The sequence below is a fragment of the Kryptolebias marmoratus genome, linkage group LG15 (genome assembly GCF_001649575.2).
Source record: "Kryptolebias marmoratus isolate JLee-2015 linkage group LG15, ASM164957v2, whole genome shotgun sequence".
In the NCBI taxonomy this organism is placed as follows: Eukaryota; Metazoa; Chordata; class Actinopteri; order Cyprinodontiformes; family Rivulidae; genus Kryptolebias; species Kryptolebias marmoratus.
This window is the reverse complement of record NC_051444.1, coordinates 2,358,277-2,366,687: the sequence shown is the minus strand read 5'-3', so window position 1 is coordinate 2,366,687 and position 8,411 is coordinate 2,358,277.

Below are 8,411 nucleotides of genomic sequence, written 5' to 3'. Positions count from 1 at the left end.
ATACTTACTGGGTATGTACCTGGTACTTACCTGATACTTACTGGGTATGTACCTGGTACTTACCTGATACTTACTGGGTATGTACCTGGTACTTACCTGATACTTACTGGGTATGTACCTGGTATTTAACAGCTACGTTCTGGGCTGCGTTGAAGAATGTTTGTTGTTGTTGTTGGTGTTTATTTTTTAAACTTCTACAGTTTTCAGAGTCGACATCCTGTCTGTTGATCCAATGTGAAGCTAAGCTGCAAACAGGAGGTATTTAAAAGGCATTTCAGGAACAGAAAATCATTCAGAGGACATTTTGATCCTGGATTGGATTCTTGAGGCGGAGCGGATTGAAGTGGAGCTGATTTGACCACAAGAATTAATATCTACAAAAGAGCTAAAGAGGAGAATAGACTGCTGTCACAGTTGGTAATTTCACACTTTGATTGATTACTGGCACATTGTATCGCTCACATCAAGGGGATTAATCCATCTTTGTATAGTTCAAAACCTCCGTGTCTCAGACTTGTTTGTCTTACCAGCAAGGCTGTAGAACAGAAATGTATCTCACTTTTCTTTAATTAAATTTTCTTTTAACTTCCCCTTAAAACGCCCTGGCGTGTGTCTGCACTCGCGTTCGTGAGGGAGAGAGTAACGACCGCTTTGTCTCAGCGAGTGTTATTAACCTTGCATTGTTTACTCAGCCTTACATATATGCATGAGTTGGCATTCCATAATCCCACACAGATAAAAGCTATTTAAAATTTGAGACAGAAAATGAAACCTGTCAAAAACATGCACAATTGAAATTTGTTAAATTAATGAGATGAAAAGAATATGAAAGGACGGCAGCAGGTACACCAGATGACGGGGTCAATGAGAGACACTACAAAACTGATCATGATTGATGATGACAGATCAGAACATTTGTGCAGGCAGCGGAGAAATAATTGGAAAATTAGTAACCATGGTTTAATAATTGGTTGCCTACAAACAATATGCATATATTGTATTCATTTCAAATCTGGAGAAGAAAGAATTGTATAAATACTTGATATCCTAGCTATCGTTTGAATATTTCCTGCAGGTTTTTTTGTTTTCCCCCACATTTTTCTATAAAAATGATAATAGTATTATATACAAATGGCAAAGCAGCCCAGTCAAAGCAATGAGAGCACAATACACTGTAATTACATCCACTCATATCCTGGGAGGCATGTTTCCAGATGCAGATTGAGTGTTCAACAGATGACTTCCATGGCTGTCGATTTATTTTCTCACGAAATGCCACGCAATAAGCTGCAGGTCGGGACACATTTTCAGAAATAACTCAGTCTGAGATATTTTCGCCGCGTGATATTGCACATTCCTTTCCCATCATCATGGAGTTCAGAAATAAAAATGAGACTAATCATTTAACAGAACAAAACTTTACGATGTTGCCTATTGAACATTCGACCTATTTTAAGTCTCTGTAAGTTAGCGATTTGATTGGTGAGTCATTGAGTCTAAACAGAAATCTGGTTGCAGCAGGAGGCTCATATTAGCTGTTATAATTGACCACCTATAGCTAAATAACCATACATTTAATATATTTAAATATTTCTGAAACCACCAGCAGAAGAGGACGACTGCAGCTGTCTTCCAAACAGCTTTACAGTTTAGCCTTAAACCCAACATCCAGTTTTCTTATCCAGACTGGAAATCACAAAGATACTTTCTGCTGTTTTATTACTCACCTGGTCCATGTGCTCCCAAGTGTCTGTGTGAATTATCAGATATTTCCATCTTACACTGAGTGCAGTTAAATTCTTGGCGACAATATTTTTGTAAATGTTGTAGATGAGGACGCTGGTCAATCGTGCACCATTTGTACCATTATGTGCAAAGTCATCACCTTTTCATACACAGCAGATGATGTTTCGTACCAGTGGCGTACAAAAGTGTTACCATTTTGCATCCACACACTTAAAAGATGCACATATCCCTGCATTCATACAATCCTGCATTTACTTCATAGATTCCCCATGACATCCTCTCAGGCAGCTTCTTAACAGTGGAGGTTTACTGATAATATAAAATACAGATAAAGCACGGCATTATCTGAAAAGACGTGCATTTTTAAATATCTTCTGTCTCAAGATACAGGGTTCCTCAGAAAACATCTGGTCATGAAAGTGGTCCACATCTCCTTATCTTCATTATAAAGTGACTCCAGTGCATGAAATCCTTAACGATGGGCTGTCTGAAAAAGGTGGGTACAAAAAGACCCGTGACTTCCTTTTTGTATGCAAAAAAATAAGTGAACAAGGTGACGAATGGAGGAATGACTCAAGGACCCCAAACCACCAGGCCAAGAACGAGTAACAGTTTCAGGACCATCAGAAATATATTAAACTTTTGTTTTTTTAATCTATAAGTATTTTATATACATTGGTTTGCAGGGTATTTTATTTTGAAAAATTATAATTTTCATTTGTGCCTCTTTCCTGCACTTGACTTGCAGTTATTTTTCATGTACTGGCAAATCTACAAGCTAGCCTTAGCCATAACGAGTAAAAACAAACTTTGCTGGTGAAGCTTTTCCCCTCTCTGGTCTGTGGGAAAGTTGTCTTGTAATAATCCAGTTTATGATGCGACAAAAAGGTCAGGGGCCGCTGCTGTAGATGATCAACCAACTTAACTCAACAGTATTTGTCATTGGGCTAAATACAAGGCATGGAGTAGAAAGAAATCTTTGCAGAACTGTGGTGCGTTTACACACAACAGTAAACTCAACAGAAGCATTTAGCATTCAACAAGCAGCAGCAGCAGCAAAAAGGCAGCTTGAAAATGGCTTGGGCAGCAGAGCATGGCAATTTAAAGAGCAGAGGCAGTGGAAATGAAAGGCAGCGACATATGGTGCAAATACAACTTCTTTGCAATTACAATGTTTGTTCATTGTTTGATTTAAGGAGGAAGTGCTCAGACAGATATGGGTTCCAGGGGAACCCGGGGGAAGCATGTTATAGATGTGTGTGTGTATGTTCAGGGTTCTGACAGCTTAAGAGAAGAAGTTATTACAGAACCTTACAGTGCAGGTCCTGATGCTGCAAAGCCTCCTCCTGATAAGAGGTCTGGTGGTAGAGGTCCTTCGTGATTGCGGCGTCTGAGTGTGGCATATTAAAAAATAGATCCCGCATGGAGGGAAGGGAGCTGCCTACGATGTTTCATTTGTTCTTGTGACGTGTTGCAGGGCCTTGCCTTTCTGTGTGTAACAGAACAGTGTTGCAGTTTGTCCTTCAACGTTAAAAAGAGATGGACATCTTCTGCCGATCTTCAAAATCCAAGCTAAAATGTTTGGTTTTAACGTTGCTGCCACGTTGTATTTATTTGGAGCCAGAGTATGCACAAGAGGGACGTAGGACTGTAGCTCTGATACAAAAATCCCATCTACACACCCTCCCATTGCACGAACAGGCTGTCAATCACAGGGCAGCAGGACACTTTTCTTTAAGCCTCAAATAACTAACTGAAACAAAAACCTTTTAAATTACATATTGAACAAACAGCAGCAAGGCAAGGGCTGCATAAATCACAAAAATCAACACCTGAAGAAAACTATCTGAAGTGTTTTTTACATTTTTCTAGTCTGAAAATGTCCCATTCATTTTCATGGAGGGGCGGGACTTAAAAATTGAACTGGAGCGAGCCTCTACGGGATGCTTGAGAAAAGAAAAGATGTCAGCAATATGTTTTCTTACCATCACTTCTTGAGTAAAAAATAAAGAAATGTGAACAATCGTTGAATTAATGAAACCTGCAGCTTCAAATCTGGGCAAATGTTGTCTGATTTTACTGAAACATCAAAAGTTTTGTCAATTTACTTGCACCAACTACAACTTCCTAAATGTTCTTTTAGCCAATAAAAGGCTCAGATCCTTGGGGTCCACATTAAGGCCACTGAAGTCGTTTGCAGGCGACCATGGAAAGCTCTGATCAGTAGGAGGGAAAATGCAGTTAATGGTTTGTTGAGTCCGTCAGCAGGGTGTATTACACGAGGCAGAAGGGTAGACAACTGAGTAAAGGCAGTTGGAGGTCAGATTCTATTATTTCTGTCAACAAGTTTGTATTTGTCTTCTTGTTTTCCTCCAGCAGGTATCTCTGGCTTGATGCGTTTGTTTGCCCATTTCCTGTCGTCTGAAACCAGCTGGCCGAGGCAGATGTTCATCCTTCCTCTGGTTCTGCTGCAGGTTTCTTCCTCCTCCACCTTCCTCGTGCACGTTTAGGGCAGGATGAGATCAAATCTTTGTGGTTTTCATTACTTTTTTTTAACATTTTAATTGTACAATTACAGAAACCCTGAATCTGACTTCAGTTCAGTTGAGTTGGATCACTTGGTTGAACTGGAATAATTTTGTATTGACTGTATTAAACTAAATCAGGTTATTATAGATTATTTATTGAATTATTGTTTGAATTGTAAGTAATTGAACCTTAAGTGGAAACTGTTTACTTGTTCTGATGTGACCTTTGCCGTCGATTGATGCTACACAATTAAATTCAATCAAAAATCACATTTATTCTTATTAATACTATTTCAATTGATTGTAACAGAACATAAAATATTCAAAAATACAGCAAGAATCTTTTTAAATTTTCACCGTTTAAACTTACATTTAATACAAATAACGTTTGTTTGTTTTTCAAAAAGAACAACTTGCAGACTGGAGTCTAAAAATAAACTTGCAGAAATTAGTTTCTCTGATCACTTGGCTTAATTTCCAAATATTTTATTACTCCCAGATTGCAACACATGGAGACTCTTGGTGGGACTTTGATGAGATGAGAAAATGGCATCAAAGTCGAGCAGAATATCACGATAAGGCAGCGGCAGAAGCAACAACAGGCGATATGCAAATAGGGAATCAAAAGAGCTTTTAAAATCCAATAAAAAGCAGAGGCCATCATGAGGTGACCAAACAGACACTCATTAGATCCACATCAGTGATCACACACACACACACACACACACACACAGCCAAAAGCTATGACCAGCTGTGTTTAGTTAACCATTAGTTAACTATTAAACTCTGTTTGTCTTGTTTCAAGTCAGAAACACATCTCGCAGCTGAACCTCATGCAGAGCAGCCAACAGCATTAAGACAGATGATGTGAAAAAGGAATGCAGAAACAATCTGAGTGTAAAGAGCAAATTATCCAACAATTTAAACGATTCTTTGTTTGTTTTGTTGTTTTAATAAAGTACAGTTAAAGAGGGCGAAGCAGACGTCAACGGTTCCTAAAGTTCCTGACGGCTAACAGCCCATGAAAGAAGAAAAAGACTACTACACAATAAAAGCATTATTATTTAGTTATTTCCAAATCTGTAGCTAAAAGCTAACATAAACCTACCAGTAGCAATAAAACTAAAATTAGCAGAAAGCTAAAATTTGCCGAAAACTGACAATTAGCAAAACAGTAGCTAAAAACTGAAAATTAGCTAAGCTGAATATTAGCAAAACAGTAGCTAAAAACTCAAAATTAGCAAAGCTGAATATTAGCAGAACAGTAGCTAAAAACTGAAAATTAGCAACGCTGAAAATTAGCAAAACAGTAGCTAAAAACTGAAAATCAGCAACACTGAATATTAGCAAAACAGTAGCTACAAACTGAAAATTTGCAAAGCTAATTATTGGCAAAATAAAAGCACAAGAAGCATAAGAAACAGGTTTCTTCTTGTTTAAAGGGAGTCTTTCCTTCCCACTGTCACCAACGTGCTGCGCGGGAAAAACGAAGTGAAGATTTGATGCAATCTGCTGCTTCCTTAAATATAAAATAAAAAAAGTTTTACTAATTGTCGCTTCATAATGTAAGTAATTGTTTTTGTACAGAGACTTGAGATGACTTTTAACGTGAATTGTAAATAAATAAACTAAAATGAACTTGAATGAAGTTATTAAAGAGAGCTCAAGGTCCTTACGTTGAGAAAATCTAGTAAATAAAGTTCCATCCATCCATCCATTTTCTTTAACCGCTTCTCCATTCTGGGTCGCGGGTAGCTGGTGCCTATCCCCAGCAGTCACTGTGCGAGAGGCGGGGGACACCCTGGACAGGTTGTAAGTCCATCACAGGGCCACATATAGACGAATGAGACAAACAACCATTCACACTCTCACTTACACCTAGGGACAATTTTAGAGGCGTAAATAAAGTTCAATAACTCAAAAAGTATAGAAGTTACAAACATTAAAAGTCATAGCAGCCTGATCCTGATGGAGCTGAACTTTTGATATATGAAAAATTAGTTTAGTTTGATTAAAAAGAAACGTGCAGAAAACACTGTAAACAGGAAAACAATTGAACTTAAATCATTTAAAATCAGTTTTAACTGTAAATTCCTCAGCTTTGGGTCAGAAATTGAGAAATTTGCATTATTTCAAATGATCTGAATGTGTCTTTTATAAATATGTCAGCTCTGGAGTTGAATCTGATGTTTAGAAACAAAAAAATGTGTTTTTGAAAACGTCTTTGAGAAGATGATTCTGCTTTAAAGGCATTTTTCTGTCGAATAAACGTGTCAAAGTGGGCACAATGAGATGCTGCGAGTCTTGACCACATATGGGAGGAAATCTGCTAATTCTGCACTTCTCTGCCTGTTACTTACCCCTGACCTGCATTTAAAAATACAGTCAGCAACATTTCAGCATCTCTAATGATGTGTAATCACATTGACTTTCTGCATAATGCCTTCAGTGTTGAGAAGACACCATCAGAACCACAGATATCTTGGGACATTTTAGGCAGATGATGATACTACACTTAACAGAAAATCCAATAGAGAAGCTGTGTTTTTATGCCTGAATAAATAGACCACAGAGCACATTCATACTTGAAGTAAAAGGTCATGAATTTCTCTAATTACTTGATGATTTTCTGCTTTACTGCTTGCTGAAAATCCTGAATGGCTTTGATCGATGTTTCCCCTTATGTGATGTTTGTATTCCATCATTTCCCTAAGAGGGGAAGGAAAAAAAAAACATCAAAGTTATTTGTGTCAGTCTTTTCATAGCTCTGTGGAAAAGTGAAATGGTGAGTAAAGCTAATACCCATGTTTGCTTCTGCTTATTTTATTCCGCCTTGTACTCTATTCTCTTTCAAGGCTACGGAAAGCAAAGCAGAGAAGAATTCAAATGAAGATGCAATTAGCTAAAAAATAATATTTGAGCAAATGTAAGTCATTTTTAATGTTCTGAATACACACAGCAGTGTTGTTAAGTGTGCATACTGGTCATCAAAAGGGACATAAATGTATAAAAATGTAAAAATACAAAAACTTTAGCTGAAGAAGCTAAAGGAGAGCTTTAGAGATGCGTTCTGCAGCCATCAGATGATGATGCTATACCGGATTCCAGCTTGTTCGTGTTCTTGTCAGCACTCCTCCATTTTCAGCTTTTTTTTTTATTTCCTACATTTCCCATGACATTCAAAAAAAGAACTGGTTTAAACTTCTTCCTCCATGCTCTTTGTTTTGCTTCTGCCCTAAATCCATGACATTTCTTCTTCAGCCCACCGGAGATTTGGAATCGTATTCCGGGTATTTGCTGAAAGCACTGGGTTTTACACATTACAAGGAAAACAGGGCCAGATATAAATAAATCAGTTTCTTAAATTCTGCCATGCAGTGACATCACATTGTGGTGAAACTTCGGGACTTTTTTTAGAAGTGGACTGACGTTCAGAGGAGTGATCTCAATTTCCTCCCATAAGTTGCTTTAATTTTAAACATCTGCAACAAAGATAAAGTTGTCACAGGCATCTCAAACCCCTTTCAGTTTAGTTTTTGTGAATCTTTTGTTTTGACACCTGCATGGAAGCTCTCATTTGACAGAAAACATCTGAGGCAAAGAAATAAATCGTTAAATAATGTGCAGGGCCTAGAATACAGTTTTGCAAGCCGCTCAAAACACGACTGCACGGCTCACTGGTTGCAAACACTCTGAATCTATTGAAACTTCAACAAAATTTGCCTTTTTTTCTCACAATTTTATTGCACCAACTTGTCTCTAACAGTTGCAGCCCATTGACATACCACCAGTCTTTAACATATTCCATTAATCAGACCCTCCAGGATTTTGCGATGTTGCGATCGCAACTATTAACGCAAAATCAAGCAAACCCCGCAAAATCGCGACTTTCCTGCAACTTTAACCCAATATTTATTGTTTCTAAAGAGATTTGCCACCGTTTCTGCGGCTAGTGTCTTCTTTGTGGGTTTGTGTAGCGTGGAATACAAAATAAGCCCAAATAACTCAGGAAGAAGACACATGACGTCACTTCCTGTTAACATCAGAATGCCGGGAGCGTGCAGGAGCAGCGACCGAAGCCAAAATGTGCGCTAATGCTTCACATTTGCCCACAAAGATTTCAGCAAACCAGTTTCC